Source organism: Lissotriton helveticus, chromosome 12, assembly GCF_964261635.1.
Source record: "Lissotriton helveticus chromosome 12, aLisHel1.1, whole genome shotgun sequence".
NCBI lineage: Eukaryota > Metazoa > Chordata > Amphibia > Caudata > Salamandridae > Lissotriton > Lissotriton helveticus.
The window spans coordinates 880473293-880493647 of NC_136073.1; the positions used below are offsets into that span (position 1 = coordinate 880473293).

General features: G+C 43.2%; 1 protein-coding gene across 2 annotated transcripts in view; it reads left to right on the top strand.

The window, feature by feature from the left end:
- The window catches only part of LOC144797749 (phospholipid scramblase 1-like), a 113378-nt gene that overhangs the window by 86549 nt on the left and 6474 nt on the right, over positions 1-20355 (top strand). The gene's annotated exons all lie outside the window — the stretch shown is intronic.

The following is a 20355-nucleotide window of genomic DNA, read 5'->3' on the forward strand; positions in this document are numbered from 1 at the left end:
CAAGGTGCAGAAATCCCAATGCATTTCGGGACAAATGTCCCTTCATCAGGGGACTCAAATAGATCTGTAGAGGAAACAAACACTGTTTCAGGGAGTGGGCTTTACCCTCAAAAGAATTAAAATATAACTGAAAGGTAGAACCAACGAACCATAGGAAAAAGCGGGATCCAGGCAGGGTGGAGCCGGTTAATGTGTGACCGTAAGCAACAAATGTTATAGAGTGATATAAACGAGAAACCAAATAGAAAGTGGTGAAAAGGAAAGGATTTTGAGAAGGTCGTGCCTACATACATGCAGGAAAACGAGTGATGCAGAAATGTCTAAAATACAAGTCAGAATGACCCGATAGAGCACCCAACTGTGCGCATTAACTAAGTTGTGGAACGCGGTCTAAAACTGAGATGAAGGTTAACAATTCTTACCCAGGTATTCAGGTTGCCGCATTCAGTAGTGGATACCGACGTAAGTCGTTGTGCGCGAAGGAGAGGGTGTTTTATGAAAACGTATGGTGCAACATAGAAAAAGGACAATGAAGTGTGGAAAACGTACGATAGGGTGTAACATGGAGAAAGAACTGTGAAATGTACAACGCGAAGGCGTGTGAAAAGTTCAAAACTAAGGAACGCAACGGGACACTGTAGGCGGTAGCCAATATAACAAACTAATTTACGAGCTCAAAATAATTACATATAAGACCGTCACTAAACAAAACGTTCCTTAGTTTTGAACTTTTCACACGCCTTCGCGTTGTACATTTCACAGTCCTTTCTCCATGTTGCACCCTATCGTACGTTTTCCACACTTCATTGTCCTTTTTCTATGTCGCACCATACGTTTTCATAACACACCCTCTCCTTCGCGCACAACGACTTCCGTCGGTATCCACTACTGAATGCGGCAACCTGAATACCTGGGTAAGAATTGTTAACCTTCATCTCAGTTTTAGACCGCGTTCCACAACTTAGTTAATGCGCACAGTTGGGTGCTCTATCAGGTCATTCTGACTTGTATTTTAGACATTTCTGCATCACTCGTTTTCCTGCATGTACGTAGGCACGACCTTGGCAAAATCCTTTCCTTTTCACCACTTTCTATTTGGTTTCTCGTTTACATCACTCTATACCATTTGTTGCTTACGGTCACACATTAACCGGCTCCACCCTGTCTGGATCCCGCTTTTTCCTATGGTTCGTTGGTTCTACCTTTCAGTTATATTTTAATTCTTTTGAGGGTAAAGTCCACTCCCTGAAACAGTGTTTGTTTCCTCTACAGATCTATTTGAGTCCCCTGATGAAGGGACATTTGTCCCGAAATGCACAGGGATTTCTGCACCTTGAAAGGTTTATGATGGATAAAACATTGAACCTCATCACTTGAGTCATTATGATTATAATATATGACTTTCTCGAATAAAATTTTGATGAACTACTTGGATTTTTTAACTTGAGTAATTACGATAAAACCCAGAGGCCTGACCTGCCTCCACAGGAGCACCTACAGGACCCAGTGTGGGAATTTCCCACACCTTCTTGGTATCTATTTTCGAATGTGAACATATTTTCTTTTAACATAAAACTCTCAAAAGGTGATGGGAGGAAGGCTTACAATTCATCTAACCACTGCTGATTGATCAGGGTAGCATCCCAACCCATCGTTCTTTTGCTCATCAAGCATCCTCAGTTTGGACCCAGCTGTATGCAAATTAGCCTTGACCCAGCCATATGCAAATTAGCCTTGACCCAGCCATATGCAAATTAGCTTTGCCCCAGCCATATGCAAATTAGCCTTGACCCAGCCATATGCAAATCAGGCTTGACCCTGCTCCTCATGAGAAAAGTCCAGCCTGAACTACCAAGCCAGGTCCTCACCAAACTGGAACACAACCTAGGACTGGTTTTGCCCTGATAAGAACTCATCAACCAGATATAGCTTGGTTCCAGTGTCATTTATCGGGGTGAAACCGATCCCAGGATGCTTGTGGTCTGGTTCAGTGAGTACCTGGCTTGGTACCTCAGGCTGCACTGATTCCACAAGGAACAGGGTCATGGCTGATTTGAAATTTGGCTGGGTTTAAATTGAGGTGACATAGTGAGCAAAATAATGATGGGTTGGGATGCTACCTCGAGCAGTTACCAATGTGAGACTAGTTGCAAGCACTCCTCATCACCATTTTTGGGTTTGAGGAGATTTTCTTTTGCCAGTAAAAATCTATCAATTATCTTTCACTAAAAACCTATCCCTCCATCGAGTGAGTAATCCACCCGTAAAGAGTACAGGGCCCTCCCCATCTACTACCCTCCTATATTGACAACACATAACCGGAGCAGCACATGCTCAGTCTTCGGTTCCCAATCTTTGTGTCATGGATCTGCCCATATGTTGGAAATGTACCCATCTTTTGCATCTCAGTTGAGTTCGCCGAGCATGTAGACAGATGTTCTCAATTCTTTCGCCATTCAGCACAAGGTTTCCGAAGTGTGCTCCGCCATGCTTGTTGTCATATAGTATTACAGTTTTGTTGCTTCCAGTGTACTTTCATTCTTCATGAAGAGCCAAAATGCCGTACATGGCAGAAGGATGGTCTTTAGCATGGACCACATATTTGTAGATACCCCAAAGTAAATACCCATCCGTACATTGAGTCTGTAGTATTAATCACTCATGTGTATTACAACTGCCACCCCCTGTGCCCCCCCCCCGCCAGGCCTAGTTTGGTTTCAGAAACCCCCTATTGTGTTGGGGATGCCCTCAAAATAACAAGGTGATCGCTGTACAGAGTTATGAATGTAGGTAGACATGGTCATCGAATTACATTGGCTCTAGTATGCCCGGTGACACCCAGGGAGAAGAGTCCAGTGCCACAAAATGACACTTAAATGGTGGGATGCCGGATCACTTTGCTGATGTCAAGACTATCTTTGTGAATTGTCCTGGCCCAAGGTTACCATAGAGAGCGACTGCCTTTAGGAAGTACCTCTGCAGTGATCAAGATGTCCCAAGTATAAAGGTAAGGGAGCAGTTCCATCACAGCCACCAGTTTCTAGCCCACAGGAAGAGGTACGCATACTTGCCTTTCACCTTTAGGATCTATGTCCTCAACACTCACTCTTCTAATCCCCCTTGCAGTTTCAGAACACCAGCTTTCACAGCCTGAAGGTGGCAAATCTGAATAAGATAGTGTCCCATTGGGTGTAGTGTTTTGTACAATAATTCCTTTGGTTGTACAGCACCCACTGTCGCTGTGTCGTGACCACGAAGCCCATTCTGATGCTCACCTTCTATGATAAGAACATCCTGGTAGAAGGAGCACACTTGTCAGGGTTCCATCGTCTGCTGCCTTTGAGCAGAGTTTTGTCTTCCGGGCTGCATTGATAAGGCCCTGAAAGAGCGGGTACAAGTAACTGAGGTTGCATATGCGGAGTTAACCTGTCCAGAGAACAGCTTCCTGGTGAATCAAAAAATGACCGCCTCTAAATGTAAGGTAGAGGGTCATGAGGTGCAGTGCATTCCTTAGGCTCCACAGCACTGTCTTTTCTTGACCCAGGGGCTGGCTCTACCCTTTCAGAAAGGAATCTGTGAACCCACAAGTGGGGCTGGGAGCTCCACTTCTCTCGTTCTCTCTCTCGTTCTCTCTGTCTCTGTCTCTGTCTCTGTCTCTCTCTCTCTCTCTCTCTCCTGATTATTAGGGAGCTTCTACTGGTCACATACTTACACAACCCCCCCCCATACACCTAACTCCACACACACCCCTCACAAACACCCTCTCCCGCAAACATGCAGACACACACACACACCCCCCTCACACACAGACACCTTATAAACATGGATGTCATTTTAAGGGCGCCTGCGGTTGCAGCTGTGACCCCTGGCCACGCCCCTTGCGACCCCTGTCCTCAGAAGTGGAAAAAGCTCTCTCTTCCAAGAACAGATGGGGGCTCCACATTCCTTATTGTCTGCATATTTTTCACTATACTAATGGTGAATAACATTCTGTTATTCACTATTAGTATAATAAAAATGGAGCACACCTAGGATCTGTAGCGGCAGCTGCAGTAAGTAAAAATGGTTTTAAATGTATACTCTGTGTGCTTGCATGTGAGAGCATGTTTAAGTGAGCAAGAGAGCGTGCATATGTGTGAGAATTTTTCTGTGAAATTGAATGAGTCAAGTGACTGGTAGTGAGTGAGACTGTGTGAGATTGAGGCCCAAATTTACTCTTCTTTGACACAAGGCAATGTTGCACCAAAGTTACTGAGCTGCCTCTAATAAGATATGCCGTACCTACTTCCAATTCTCACATGGGCATATTCCCCTCTACGTTGCCTGATAGGCCAAATCTAATTATTGATACTGTGGGATCCCGGGCCTTACATCAAGCAACAAGGCTTCCTGTTGTTCTTCCTGGCTCTGCCCATGACTCTACCAAAATGTTGAGACCCAATGTAGATAAAAATAATGCTATAACACAGGTACAGATACAGGTGCAAGATAACCATCAGAATATTGGTCGCTCAACTCTTTATGATGAGTCACAAACACCTGTGAGCTCGATAGTCGATCGCCCACATATAATTCCATCTGTACATACAACCTGCCCAGAGGGAGGCCCGCAGTCGTTGTGCTTGGGAATTAGAGCATGAAGGGCAAGATGAAAGTGGGAACCCCAAGTCAAGATTGGATCTCCCTCCAGCTGCCTACCCTTATGTTATAGTCCTGGCTAATACTCCAGAGCTGAAACCAAACATGATAGAAAGTACGGAGAAGCTTATAACTAAATCTAAGCATTGGCTATCTAAGTGTTTAGCTGAAAATATCAATGCCTTCCATAATGTTATTATGGCGAGGAGAGTTTCTTGGGTGGGAAGAGCTCCCAAAAGTATTAAAGGAGATTGTACCATAGTGAATTTTGATAGCCATAATATAGTGGGTGAACTATTATCTGTTCTACCAAATATGCCATCATTTTACTCTGAAATCTTTGCTCTACCATTGGGGTTTTTCTATAAAGTGTATTCTACACCACAGTCACGTATTGTTAGTTCAAATGCTCCTTGGAGACCATCCCGTTTCCCATTTAACCAACTTCTTCCCCTATAGTCTCCCCGTTTTCTTTAAGGAATAGATTTGCTGCCTTAGAAGGCCTGTCCACTTGTGACTTACTGGATTATCCGGCTATATTACCTAGTGGGGATGATGTATTAGAGTTACAAAAACTGTCACCCTTGTGCACTTCTCATATAATTGCTAGTGTGATGTCCGCAAGCCACCAAGATAGCTTAATTTTGTCAAATACTTCAAAAGCCCGAGAGAATCTCTCTGGATCTATAGCTGTTATATCTTGGAATATTGCAGGTTATAATCAAAAGAGGTCTAATACCGATTAGCTGACCTTGTTGACACCCAACGACATAGTATGTCTTCAAGAGACTTGGGCGATAGATCCAATATTCATGAATGGGTACTGTACCTTTCATACTCCTGCTGTACCGTCACCTGCTGGTCGGGCTAAGGGTGGTTTGTTGACGCTACTTTCCAATGCTTTTCCTTTTAAAGTAAAGTCTTTTTTTAATATGTCACCCTATTACCATATTATTGTAATTGAATACTCTGTGGACAATTGTTGGTTTCTTATTAACTTTTATAACAATAAATTTGGAAGTAAACAAGCAGAGGTGCTGGCCCCGTTGGAAAAAGCTATTAATGATTTGGAAGATAAATGTACCAAAGCCTGTAATATAATTTGGTTTGGGGATTTCAACATTCATCCATGTGATAAGATAAATGTTTTAGCTTGTGGAATACAGGATGATCATGAGGAAAGTGGCTCTCATTTTTGTCATTCCGATTATGGCAACAGCTTAAATAGATTATTATAATTTAATATTATTAAATACTTCTGAAAATGTAACTGATCAGTTAGAACCTACCTTTTTAAATCATTATTCTTACTCAATTCATGACTGTGTTGGTCTCTGACCCTATGAGAGACTTTTTTTTCACTTTAAGACTGTATTTTACTCATTCAGTGACCATGCTACAATAACCTTTTCTAAAGAAAGTTGATTGTGCCTTTAAACTTCCTATGAATCCAGTAATTTCAAGAGGTAATTGGATTGTTCTAAAGTGGGAAAAGGTAGACACAGAGATTTTTGACCAACTTAGTGTCCAACTGTTTTGGAGAGATAATGCTTTGTCTGGATCCAGTTTTACACAACAGCGTGATCTCGGATTTTGAGCTAATTTTAAATGACGTTAAAAGTAATTTAACCCGTGCTATCCTTAATGGCCGGCTCAAAAAATTCAGTTGGTTAGATGCTGACTGTGATAAAACATTAAAAAGTTTACATAAAGCATTGAAGTCTAAGCCCCGAAATACAATATTAGTTGAAGACTTGCGGCAAGCTTATAAGACAGCAAGAACCACCAGGCTTAGGATCTTAAAGGAAGAATGGTGGGAAAATATGCAGAAGGCTGCAACATTAAAAAGCTCGCAAGCATTTTGGTCTTTGATCAACGATCCATTTCTAAATGGTGAGGAGGCTATGACCATAGACAACAATGTTGACCAGGAAGATTGGGTAACACATTTTGAAGGTCTTTTCGGAGCAGAAGAAAAGATAACTTTACAAACTATCTCCCAAAATTTAGAAAGAGCTGAGGTTGCTACTACTTTTACTCTTGTGGAAACCAAACATGCTTTAAAACAATGTAAACGAGCAAAGGCACCGGGACCGGATGGAGTCCCTATTGACTTATTCTTATATAACCAAGATCTGTGGGCTCCACTTTTAACCAATGTTTTTCATACAATTGCCCAAACAGCTGCACCACCATCGTGGACAACCACTGTAATCGTTCCAATATATAATAAAAAGGGGGATAGATCGATTGCAAACAACTACAGACCAATCTCTTTGATAGATTCTACTGCAAAGCTAATCGGCTTATTAATTTTAAATAGACTAGAGGATTGGGCCTTGGAAAAAAATATCATCATCCCATGGCAGTTTGGTTTTAGAAAAGGGAAAGACACTGTGGATCAGTGTCTGAACCTGTGTCTAATCATAGCAAAATACACGGCTGCAAAAAAAGTCATCACCATTTTGCCTTAATGGAACGGTCTGCAGCCTTTGACTGTGTGGCACAGACTAGGCTGTGGCAGATCATGGAGGCTATGGGAATTGACTTGAATATTATTAATATCATCCGTGACCTGTACTCAGGTGCCTCAGCTTGTGTTCTCTATGCAAGGGGTGGTGAGTGCACTAGATCTTTTAAAATTGCAAGAGGCGTGAGGCAGGGATGTGTGCTTGCCCCTTTTTTTATTTGCACTCTATACCAACGGCGTGGAATCTGCACTGTTAGATTCCACTACGGATGTCCCTTATATAAATTCTGAACTGGGGTGGCAGAGTGGGCTAAAGAACGGTGATGGATCAAACCCAGATCTTTTGACTGGGTGTGAGGGTTTGATTGGTTCTGTTGCGCCGTCCATCACCACCCCCTTTTGTACCCCTTATATAAATTCAGCACAGGTCCCAATTTTATCATATGTGGACGATGCTGTGCTTTTAGCCCGTACTAATAATGCAGTACGTCGCCTAGTCCTGGAATATACGAAATTTATAATAATAACCTTGATATGAAAGTTAATCATTCAAAGTCTTTTATTCTAGTAGCAGGTACTAAGCAGCAAAATCATCCGCAAATTATTACTAAAGGGGGAAGACTGGGAGCTGTTGACTGTTTCAATTACTTTGGGATACTGTTTGACCCCCAAGCTAATTGGCAAAAGATGATTACTAATAGAGGGCCACAGATGGAAAAGAATATTGGGGCATTAACCACATTTTAAAAAAAAAACTGGCTTAAAACCTATAGATGTAATAAAAACAGTGTATCAAGCTAAGACCATCTCTGCTGCCACTTATGGAGCAGCTGTCTGGGAAATGAGAGATTGCTCAAAACTACAGATTCTTGAGGATAACTTCTTAAAAAGGGTCCTCTCTTTACCAAAGTCATGTGCCAACTATAAGTGCCACATGGAATTGGGAGCACCCTATATTACAGATAAAATTGCAGTGGCCTCGATCCTCATGTGGCACTCAGTATGGCGAAAGGAGACCCTTGCTTTAACAAGAGAGATTATAAAAGATGTTTTGAAACTAGATATGGTAGGTATTATCACTTGGTTAAATTATGTTGAAACCACATTGAGAGCAGTTGGGCTACATCGTCTTTTTTTGGATCCTACTACTTGTTGTTCCATCTCTAAAAATTATCTAAAAGCGCAATTACTTTCTAGCAGGCAGATAAGAGAAATTTTTTAAAACAATTTGTCGACAGTAAGAACATACTTGGCAAATGGACAAAAATATAATGTATCTTTCCTTTGTCACTAATCTACAGCACAGGTACATTCTGGTGAGATTTCGATTAAATTATTTTCCGCTTATGTTGGGCTCCCCCGCCCCCTAAGTTTATATAGTCTCTGATCTCCCATTTTGTCCCTGTGATCGACAACCTGTTTTTAAATAATTTAAATTTTTTGTTTTTCTGTAAATTTTATTCCGAAGAATGGAAGCGATTTATTAATACCATTATGCAAAAAATGAACTTTAAACAGTGTTGTGTAGCCCTTTATTACCTGCAACTATTACCCAACCCTTTTATCTGTTTCTCTTTGGTGTCCTTTTTGTTATCTGCCTTAAAAAAGAAACGTTCAATCTGCTAAAATTATATTCTGAATAATGAATCAATTTATTCTATGGTGTAAATAACTTTGAACTTAGCTTTTAATGTAATCATTTTTATATGTTTTCATACTTTATTGTAATGTTGTGAAATGCTATGAAATGTCTTTTTTATTTTTTTTTAACTGTAGTATACTTTTTAATGCCTTCATTGTGTTGGCGAAATAAAGTTGTTCTGACTGATATGGCGCATTTGTTTCTTCCCAGTGCACTGGCACACTTTTGGCAGCCATGTCCCAACGCACATAATGTTGTGCCAGAGTGCAGGGTGTGCGCCTTCTCTGAAGCATAGGATTTGTCCCGGAAGGAGTCCCTTCCAGTGCAAAAACTATGCTTTAAGGCGTTTCCCAATTTTCATGTGTGCTGTACAAAGTACAGAAGTGTGGCTCAATGGTTAGAGCGGCACACCCTGATGCAGAAGTCTAGCCCGGGACCAGGGTTCAATTTCCCGCCTCGGCGGGTCTTGGGCTCAAAATTCCACGGACCTGATAATTCTCGCCTCGGTGCCTATTTCAGTCATGAAGTCCCACTCTGCAACTCTGGGCAATAGATTGCTTAATCTCCACAACGGCCCCCACAACGCTACGGATGCCTGGCTTCACCTTGGGGGTGCCCAGGAGTGGACACCTCACAGGGAAAGCCAGGATGGGTTCCTCAGCGGTATTCGTACAAGCGCCTTGAGACCCTTGCGGGTGAGTAGTGCGCTATACAAGTATCAATTTACATTTAATACAGCACCTATGCAAACTTGGAAAAACAGGAAGAAATTAAACAAATTCTCCTCACTATGCCTTCCTTGAGGAAGCATAGGATTTTAATTTTAATTCCCGTCCACCACTGTTTGTATCACTCAATCAATCAATCAGGGGTTTATAAAGCGTGCTACTCACCCATGAGGGTCTCAAGGCGCTGTGGGGGTGGGGGCCTGGGGGGGGGGAGAGGATAGGGATTTGCATCAAAACCCATGGGTTGTTGCATGGGGATTCCCATGCACCATCCATGGGACTTTGTGATACAATTGAACGCAAATCCTCAATTGCAATGATGTTAGATCCTATAATTTCACTTCCTAGGATGTCATTGACGTCCAAGGGTATCTGATGTCATTTCTGCTACCCCTTGCATTTTGGTGAATTGGCGCCCATGACCTTAAATGACTACTGATGACACTTTGTGCGGATACTCACCTTCCTTATTTACTTCAAAGAGCTAAAACAAGAAACCGAAGACTACAGGATTAAACATTGATGCTGGAATATGTCACATGTATGATGTGTACAGGCCTCAGCAAGGCCTGTGAGTGCGAAGGGTTCGCCCTTCTGTACGCAAAGTCCTCAGACTACACAAAGAAATTGGCACGGAAACTGAAAATACAAAAGCATAGTTTAATAAACCTTTAAAGGTGGTACTACAGCCCACACAACACTCTACAGCATTGTACAAGGTAGCACAAAGAACACGAGTGCATAGTCCCCTTTTATACACAAGAGAAGGGGCTCATGAGTGGGAGGGTTCAACTCAGGTCATGATTTATGACCATATAAGGACATTTCTGAACATGATCGATACATAGGCGGAGTTAACGGTTCTTGGAGCCCACGGAAATGCACATACCTATCTGAGCCGATCAAACACAGATGTGGCTTTCACTGAGCATGCGCTAGATGCACAAAGGACTATTTATAACCTGTTGCTGGGCAAACTCCAAGAGTGACTGGCACAGAGGTAGGACTCGCCTCATGGCGGGCACAGGGCAATATGTAGCAAACAAAATGGAGGACAGAATACAAGATGGAGTCTGGCCATAGAGAGATTTTAGCGGGTAAACGCCACAAGTAAAGCTCGATTTCATGTCTTTAGCTAATGCTTAACACTTATCGCTGTTTTATTTACAACAGACGACCCTTTCAGCATTAGCTGAAGACATTCGGTTTTCTAGGGTAATCTAAATACTCATCGTTGATATCGATGCTCATCATCTCTGCTACCTCTTTGGCTATACTTTTCTGACGGACAGCCTCGACTTGTTTATTAGGGATACAAAAAGAAATGTAAAGGGAACATATCATTGGACTACATTGAATACATACACAACATGTAAAAATATTTACAATAATTATACATAAACCCGTAAGTATTTTCCAACCCCATGTGGAGATTAGAGTCCAGAACCAGGATGAGAAGGTCCAAGTTCCGTTCTCAACATGTGTATCAGCTGCGATCTTATGTAGTTTATTTATTGCTTTGTACACAGAAGGAGTATGATCAGGGATGAACACACAACAACTACTTACGATAATTCTACAAGCACCACCTCTATCTGCTAACATAACGTCCAGAACCATACGGTTCTGCAACGCAACAATTCTAGTAATTTGCAGCTCGTCAGTAAGGTTGCCAAGGGCTGCAGCAGTTTGATTCGTCACAGCTTCTACTACTCTCGTTAACCGTCGTATCTTTCTACTATTGAGAGCAGCACCAACAAAGAAAAACAATCCCAAATTAAAATCTATATACTGTTGCAGACTAGTATCTGTCTGGTCCACTTCATCAATGGACAAAGTCCGCTTGTATCTATTTACAGTCACATTATTCAGTAGTTTCAAATCTTTATGATATGAAGCAGGTGCCAAAAATACAGGTGTTAACAGAAATGCTACATAACACACCCCAGACCATCCAGCTGGTAAACGATAATAACCCCTATTACCACATACAAAGTAAGTATTATGAGAGGCAAGGAATGTACTATTATTCAAACCATCAATATTCAGTATAACAATACAATCACTAACTCCTACAGGAATATAGCCTACACTTTGTACACATAAGTCTGCTTGTGCTTGGGCCACTGAAATCACAAATTTCTCATTGCCAACAATGTCTCTAGTGTTCGTAAAGATGTAGGGCGTTGATTCATTGTCCGGTCGATATTCTTCCCATTCATATATAGTTCCATTGGCTTGTGGATAGCCTTCCTTATCCTGGTGGCATTCTTTATTCAGTCTAAAAAGCAATCTTCCCACTGTAAGTTTTCTCGTAGCAAAAAGCAAAGTGTACCAGGCTCTACAAGAGCCATTATGAGAGAAAGGGAGAGGTATAAACGGTGTTCCCCCCTTCTTCTGATGTGCCGGCATCATCCCACATATCCAACAGTTCGTGGCTTTAGTAGCTACGTGGGTATGATGCAGCATCTGGATGAAAGTGTTATTCAAATATGACTGTCGATGCTTCAGCTCTTGATATGGAAGTGTATAAAAGAAATGCTCTTCTGGGACAGGAGTGGAAACAACATAGAACTCACAGGCAGGAATTTATTCCTCGACCAACCACGTGATTGTAGCAACAACTGCTACAGCAGCAATGAACCCTACAGCACAGAAAATCTACTTCTTATCCATTCGAGGAAATGCACACAGTATCTTCCTGAAACTAAAGTGTTGTCAGAACTCTTACCCCTAGGTAGCCGTTGTTTTCTTCACCAGCGGGCCAAGACGGGTGTTGCTACACTAATGCAGGGCTGATCCCCCCCCCTTACCACATCGGCTCTCCGTTTCACTAACCTAGAGACCGTTCTGACAACTTCACACAACCGCAGGCTCTTTCCTTGGTCGCAAATTATATCTTCTCGTTCCAGAAACTGTCGGGTCCGGGAAGAACTCCTCAATGTCGTCAGGTTCCACAGCACGGCCTTTCTCTGCAGTCAGGATTTCTCGATGGTCCGTCAACACAGCAGGCTCCACGAGTCCGGGTTGCACCTTTCGGCAGTGAATGGAATGTATCCTTTTTTTGCGATTGGTGACTCGGACAGCTGTTCTTGTAGCAAGAAGAACCTGCTCAGGACCACACCACCTTGGCTCTAGACTGCTCGACCTCTCAAATGAATTTACGAGGACGATATCCCGGGCCGGAGATTATGGCCTTCACCTGTGGACCGATCAGGGAGCGCTTCTCGAACCTGTTGATGAATAGAAACCAAGCTGTCAGTTAATTGTGCCAAATAGTCATTCATTAAAACACAAGGTACATCATACACTGAGCTTGGTTTGGGCACTCCCCATATGTTCATGGGGCGCCCGAAAACTATCTCGTATGGGGTTAGGCCCGTCCGAGAATGCGGTACTGATCTGATAGACAATAATGCCAAAGGCAAAGCATCTGGCCAAGTCAAAGCAGTGGAAGCCTGTATCTTCGCGAGTTTCAGCTTCAAAGTCCCATTGTACTTTTCCACCAATCCTGCTGACTGCGGGTGGAACACTGCATGAAACTTTTTTTTAATTCCCAATAGTTTCAGGACATACTTGACAACGTCCGCTATAAAATGAGGCCCGTTATCACTCCACAACAACCTGCAAACACCATATCGAGGAAAGAATTCCTTCAATAACACCTTCGCCGTAGTAAGTGCAGTATTATCCTTCGTAGGGTATGCTTCAATCCATTTACTGAATGCACAAACCACAACTAGGACATATTTCAAGTTATTACAGCGTTCCAGCTGAATATAATCCATCTGCAATACTTCAAAAGGTGCAGTAGGTGTTGCAAATCCTCCTGTTGAAGTTTGTGTCCCTTTTCCTGGATTGTACCTCAAACAAATCATACAGGTCTGTACCACTCTCTTAGCTGTGCTAGCAATCTCTGGATGCTCCCAAACTTGTGTAAGCAATTTCACAATTGCTGAAGCTCCAACATGTGCTAGCCCATGTGCCATCTGAACCATAGGTTGTACAAAAGCTGTGGGTAACTTCCACTTATCCATCTGTTTACTCCTCCAACATCCTTCATCATCCAACTCTCCATCCTTGGACCATTGCTCCCGCTCTTTATCAGAAGCGGTCCTCTGTATCTCTAGCACCTCTTTCCTAGCATCATGCCACCGTTCAGCTTGTGACTTCACAACATACATCAAAGTGGCATCAGGCTGCATCGCCGTTTCACGTGCCACTCGATCTGCAAAAGCATTCCCTTCTCCCACTTTGTCTGTCACTTTCATGTGTGCACTACATTTCACTATATCTATCTTCTTTGGATAGGTCAATGCAGTTAAAAGGCTATGTTCTAACTCTCCATGCATTATCTGTGCTCCATGCGATGTCAAAAAGCCCCTTTCCTTCCAGAGTAGGCCAAAATCGTGCCCTACTCCAAAGGCATAGCGGCTGTCTGTATAAACATTCACGCATAATCCTGCACTAAGCTCACATGCTCGTATCAATGCTATTAGTTCTGCTGCTTGAGCTGATTTCTGCGGTATGCGTGCTGTCTCCACTATTGTGCTTAATGTAGTAATTGCATATGCTGCGGAAGTAGTCCCATCTGGTAACTTCAGGCAAGACCCATCCACCTACAGCTCTCCATCTACATCTGTAAAGGGCGTATCTTGCAAATCAATACGACCCTTTGTCTGTTCCTCAGTCAAAAAGACACAGTCATGTGTCTCATGCGCCTCAGGGTGAGTCGCCGGAAATGGCAACAATGTGGCTGGGTTTAGTGTTGCACATCTCTTCAGTGTAATATGAGGAGCCAACAGCGTCAGCTCATATCCCGTTAGACGAGCACTGGTTAAGTGCTGCGTCTTTGTCTGATTCAAAAGGGCATCAACGGCATGGGGGACCAACACCAATAGCTTATGAGATAACACAATCCCCTCACTCTGGCGTATTGACACAGCTGTCGCTGCAACTGAGTGAAAACATCCAGGCAGCGCTCGCGCAACAGGGTCGAGCACTGCCGAGAAGTATGCGCGAGGTCGTTGTTTATCACCGTGCACCTGTACTGACACTGATAATGCGCATCCGTCTCTCTCATGCACGTACAATGTGAAAAGTTTCATGTAATCAGGGGTGCCTAACACTGGTGCTGAACAAAGGGCCTGTCGTAACTGCTGGAAAGCATTCTCACATTCATTTGTCCAGGGAAGAGGGACTGGAGTATCCTTTGTTAAAAGCGCTAACAATGGTTTAACTATGTGTGAAAAACCCAGGATCCACTGTCTGCAAAAGGAAGTGAGACCCAAAAATGCTCGAACATCTTTCTGTGTAGAGGGTACTGAAGTGTCTAGAATTGCTTGAATACGATCTGGCGTGAGTGCACGTCCCTCCTTAGACAAAAGGTGTCCTAAGTAGGTCACCTTTGGTCTACAATATTGCAATTTCTTTTTCGATACTTTATGATTCTGTGATGCCAAGAAGGCAAGTAGAGACAACGTACTCGTCTCACACTGCTCAGGAGTGTCGGCCGCCAACAAGATGTCATCGACATATTGTATCAGCGCCACACCTTCAGGTAAAGAAAAAGAATCTAATTGTCGTTTTAGCGCTTGGCTATAAATGCTAGGACTCTCAGTATAGCCTTGAGGAACTCTACAAAATCTATACAATCGATTATTCAAAGTGAAGCCAAAAAGATATCGCCTATCAGGATGAATAGGAATCGGAAAGAAAGCATTCTTCTAGTCTATAACAGAGAACATAGTTGCAGTTGGTGGAACCAAGGTAAGAAGTGTCGTAATATCAGAAACCACCGGATATTGAGGGATCACGATTTTGTTAACCTCCCGGAGGTCAATGATAAAACGATAGATCCGAGTATCAGTCTCTTTTTTCAATATCGGTAAGATAGGACTGTTACACACATTGTATGGAACTTCTTCCACCACCCCCACTTTAATGAGATCCTGCACAATCCGGATAAGCGCCTCCTCCCCCTCCTGTGAAATACGATATTGAGGGAGGCGTGGCAACACGGCTCCCTCCTTTACACTGATATGCACTGGGGGAATGACCATCTGTCCTACATCTGTATCTGCAGTAGCCCATAGAGTAGGAGGCAGGGAGGCCAGCGCAGTATCCTCCTTAACCGTAACCACTCTCTCCATTGTTGGATAATTATCGTTCAGAATAACACGCACTCCTTCAGGGGAGCAATGTATTGTAGCTCTAAAGTGCTTGAGCATATCCAGACCCACAATGTTATCAGGCGTGTTTGGGGTAAGTAAGAATGGACATGGTGCAACAAACTTATCTACATGTAGTGCAAGAGGTTGTGATAATGGGCTAAGAGAAGGCGTTCCATCGAACCCTATGGATGTAATTGTTAAGCCAGACAGGGGAGCCCTTGGAACCAATTGTTTAGACAGAGCGCTACGAGTAGCTCCTGTATCAACCAGAAACCGATCAGCAGAACCCAAAACATGTGCTGTAACATAAGGACCCCTCTGATCTACTGGCACTTCAACTGATTCCTTACCCCATCCTACGCAATCCTATGCATACTGCGAATCGTGATATTCAGAGCGTTCAGGATCAGATATTTGGCATTGATTCCGTCGATCAAAAACATTAGACCCATCTCGTAGTCGTACATTAGATTCAAACCTAGCACGATCGTTCGTATTGCCCCGGGGACCTGAAAAACCCCCTCGATTTCTTGTTGGGCCCTGACCACGCCCTTGCCGCTGCGCACGTACCAACGGGCAATCTCTAGCCCAATGGCCAAACTGTTTACAATACGCACATTGGTCCTTAGCCACATCCAAACGCACAAAGGAAGACCCATAAGATCCTCGACCACCCCTATCAGAACCCCTAAGGGGTGGACCATATACTTGCTCTAGCATAACCTTCGTTTTCAAATCTTTCGTTTTCTTCTCTTCATTACCTTTCGCTTCTAATTCCTGACGCTCGTAATACTGAGCCATCGTCAGGAGGGATGCCGGAATCGAAGTCGTCCAAGAGCTTTCACTCGCTTTTAAACGAGCTGCCACTCCTGGCAATAAATTAGAAGCATATTTATCAACAAAAAGGTGTCGGCCCGTGTCGTCCGTAAGCGACTGGCCACTAAAATCATGAAAAGTTTCCTCAAATCGTGTAAAGAAATCTGAGACTGATTCATCTACTTTCTGTTTACACGATGCTAACAAAGTCCAATCAATCTTTTTAGGGGGAATAATTGTTTGTAATTTAGTCAAAATAGCAGCCAGAAGGTCTAGAATCAGTTGAGGCGGTTTCTGTGCAGGTTTCCTTTCTCTATCCACATCTTCAATATCCGACCATTTAACCTTAAAAGTAACAAGATCATCTACCCTTCGTACTGACCGCCACATATCAGGGGGTAATATAAGGCCAAAGAATAAATCAATATCAGCTAGCGTCATGGTACAAGAGTTCAGAGCCCCCTCAACTTCCTCATAAAAGGCAGCATGATTCTTACGGGGATCAGGTAAAGCATCTTTTAATGCCATAACATCCGCTCTATTCCAAGGAGTATAAACCCAATTATAAATAAAATACCCTTGAGCATCAGGGGAAGTTCTGCCTGAACTGGTACCCGCTCCTTTAGGAGGAACATATAAAGGCGCTGCCTCTCGCATTGGTTTAACATGCTCTATCTCGCTCTTATCTGAATGAAGAGTAGACGCCTGTTTCCCGCCAGAATTCGAGTTAGCTTTCTCCTCCTCCGCCATCTTTCTCCGCGCTGTTTCCCGTAATTGAAACGCATCTTCCAGAAATGCAAACAATCGTCGGACGGCATCTGGCACCTGAGAAGGAAGGAGAAGACCTTTACGCAATTCTTTAGAATCATGTATCACATCATTAGGTTCAAGAACATCAGAATATTTCCGAAAAAAGGAAATCATGTCGCTAGAAAGAGTCTCAGTGAAATATAATTTCTCCCTATCCTGCCATTCTTCAAGAGACCGCATCATTTCAGAAAGAGAAACAGTAGCTTTAAGAATTCGATAAACGAGCTTTCGAAGGTCAGCCATACGATCGGATGATAACATGGACCACGTGTCCACCTTGCCAGGGGGCAATCCAGAATCCTCCCCTCCCCTCGGGGCGGACGGTCCAGCGTACGGAGGTGGAGAGCGATCTAATAATGAAAAATCATCATCAGGTTTATTAAGGACAGGATAGAGAGGCTGCCGAATAGCATACTGGCCAGATATTTGTAATCTACGATCCTTTTCCTGTTTCTCTTCTAATTCCTTAGTTTCACGTCTTTTCAATTCTTGTGCTTTATCATGATCGCTCTTTTGTTGCTCTTTCTCAATCAGCGCTTTCTCACGTTTCTCGTGCTCACGCACTTCTTTCACCCACATGCGAATACACTCAAACATATCTTGTCTCACACGACGTTTACACATACACTGTTCCATATACTCAATTTTCCGCAAGTCAAACGATCCATACAATGGCCAACGCAACTCAGGATCCTTTTTGGTATATTTTCTCCACAATGTGCTGTACATTATAGGAGAAAGACCAAATTTCACATACATATCCCTATTCGGCGTCCCCTCTGGGGGAGCCGGCTGTGATTCCTCAAGTCTTAACCAGTCACTTCCAAAACAGCAGCACCACTTACGGAGTGCGCTAAAAACAGGCATGTCGATAATAATTTAAACAAAGAAGGCACAGAAAACGTTGCCGCTCAAATTCAAAATTCAAGAGAAATCTCTCCACATTGCCTGCCTATATGTGTTGCAACGCATATATCTCATATTCATATTCAAAAGACTAGTCCCACATAATCAAATAGTCACAGCAAGCGTATCCTAAAACAGCCTTGCCAACCCAGACTTCAAAAGCTCGCAGCAAGTACCGTATAACGGCTCTTACCAATCAAGAGCATCCAGATTCCAACTTCCAAATTCGCCCAAACGGCCACTGTGCGGCAAACCGACAGAAGAGATCTCAGTCGGAGACCGGCGCCACCCAGATGGTCAGATCGGAAGGGAAGGAAGAAAACCTCGGGATGCCAGGACTAAAACGCCGCTGGCAGTGATCACGTCCCCGGCAAAGTTCCAATCCTTCGTCACGACCAATCCTTCGGGCATCCGAGTCGTCGATGAGCCCCATGTGTCGGGCGCCAATTGATGTGTACAGGCCTCAGCAAGGCCTGTGAGTGCGAAGGGTTCACCCTTCTGTACGCAAAGTCCTCAGACTACACAAAGAAATTGGCACGGAAACTGAAAATACAAAAGCATAGTTTAATAAACCTTTAAAGGTGGTACTACAGCCCACACAACACTCTACAGCATTGTACAAGGTAGCACAAAGAACACGAGTACATAGTCCCCTTTTATACACAAGAGAAGGGGCTCATGAGTGGGAGGGTTCAACTCAGATCATGATTTACGACCATATAAAGACATTTCTGAACATGATCGATACATAGGCGGAGTTAACGGTTCTTGGAGCCCACGGAAATACACATTCCTATCTGAGCCGATCAAACACAGATGTGGCTTTCACTGAGCATGCGCTAGATGCACAAAGGACTATTTATAACCTGTTGCTGGGCAAACTCCAAGAGTGACTGGCACAGAGGTAGGACTCGCCTCATGGCGGGCACATGGCAATATGTAGCAAACAAGATGGAGGACAGAATACAAGATAGAGTCTGGCCATGGAGAGATTTTAGCGGGTAAACGCCACAAGTAACTCTCGATTTCATGTCTTTAGCTAATGCTTAACACTTATCGCTGTTTTATTTACAACATGTACACCTAACTGCTTACTAACAAACACAGGTGTGTATAGGGCGACCGCCTCATTCCATGTCATCGCAGACACTGTTTCCAGTCCTGAACTTTTTACCAACTAATCATTGCTATAAGGTTTGTTTGTCCAGTTCAATGGAAGTATACCAAGATTACAAAACAATGAATGCATTTGGCTCGTGCACAAAAACCCAGGACTGGAAACTTTAAGCCTGATCTAGAGTTTGGTGGATGAAAATACTCTATCACAAATATGATGGCTACCCCGGCCTCCGTATTACAAGTGCATTGTATGCTATGGCACTTGTAATTCAGCGGGTGGGATATCCGTCACTGTTAGTTTCCTCGTTAAACAATGCATTTGGGTAAATTACTCTTGTTGGAATTAAAATATATATTTTTTTTACATCTTCAGTATCTGAAACTTCAGCAAAAATTCTTTCAGCAAAATTCCCATCCAGTAAACTATAAATCAGGCCTTTTGTCCGTAAGGACGGGTAGTGAGGTGGTCACTCTCAGAGTTGTGTAAAAAAGATACTCTTCAGTGAATGTGGCTGCATTGCAGGTTCAAGGCCCCAGGCACTCTGAATGGCATTCACAATATTCAAGCAAGAGAGAAGACCAGCTTTCCAAGTTAAACTCAGACGCTCCCCGGGACCCATGTGTACTATCAAATTTGGTGTTTAGTTGATCCAACAAGCAGAAATGTAAGTACGGTGGATCTCTGAGGATCCATTCTCCCCAAGATCTTCAATCTCAAAAGAAGCTCAAGGGGTCCCATTCATATGTTTGAGATCCTTAAGACGACCACCGCACTTGAACGTAACAAAACACCCGAACCAATGGCTACAAAGCTCTCCTTTCTAAAATACTCTGATAGTAATTGAATCCTCTAGCTCAATTCTGCTCATTCTTTTGAACTTTGGACTCCATCTCTCCACTCATAAAATGGGCAGTAAAACCCCTCATCCTGAAGCCAAGAAGATCTGAGACACTACGAGCATCATATAACCATGAGGATTCGAGATGCTGCCTAAAGCCCAAAATTCCTCATTGCCCGGTGGCCGGAATTGCCAGTCCCTCCTTGCAGCTGAC